Consider the following 896-nt stretch of genomic DNA (forward strand, 5'->3'; position numbering starts at 1 on the left):
CACCCAGCAAAACCTAGAATTCCATTTTTATTTATCTCATTTTTATTTATCTCATGAGCTAACTTTTTAGTTACTTTGATAACTATTCTCAGAGTAGCCATATCATATTGCTTGGATAAGGGAAATACTAAAGCCTCTGAACTAATGTGGGTTAAGTTGCTATATGAGAATACATATTCATATGCAAACAGCATATAATGTTTTTAAATGTGAAGGTCATGATCGTCCTAAATGCTTTCACATCAAAGTTAGCAAGTGCTTGTCCCTGGGGATATTGTCATGTGCACTACAGCCATTTGCCTACTCTTCATGCCTCCAAGAATGCTTCCTCCCAGCTGTGCACAGGGTTGATTCTGTGCAGTAAATTTGTTCTGTGTGATGGCCACTGTTTTCTGCCAGAGTTGATTGACCAAGAATAGGAACGCAATCTAAACTTTCCTTTTTTGGGAAACTGAAACTTAGAGATCGGGATGAGTATCCTCTAGTATGCAAACGGGAGGCCCTGTGAACAGGGTTCTGAAGCTCCTGCCTTGGGTAGCCAGCCCACAGCACCCACCTGTACAGCTCGGAGCAGTCTGCAGAGAGGGCGAGGGAGAGCCAGCTGTGCCCAGCCAAGCAAAGGTAAATAAGTGCTGGGCTGCACCGGAGAGACAGAGCAACTGATTTCTAACAACTTTCTGCTTCCAGTCCCTTGGGAACTTGAGTGCACATCCTGTCCTTCGAATCTGTGAAGTGACCCTGCATTTTATAGCAAATCCCATAATAAAGACATATAAAATACAATAAATCATCCTAGGTTACTTTGCTTGGGTTTCTCTTACTTGTAACCTAAATAAATTTTACTAAGAAATAAAGGCCACTTAACTAAATAGTAGTCACAGAATATAAATCTTAAA

This window comes from Hipposideros armiger, unplaced genomic scaffold (genome assembly GCF_001890085.2).
Source record: "Hipposideros armiger isolate ML-2016 unplaced genomic scaffold, ASM189008v1 scaffold_175, whole genome shotgun sequence".
In the NCBI taxonomy this organism is placed as follows: domain Eukaryota; kingdom Metazoa; phylum Chordata; class Mammalia; order Chiroptera; family Hipposideridae; genus Hipposideros; species Hipposideros armiger.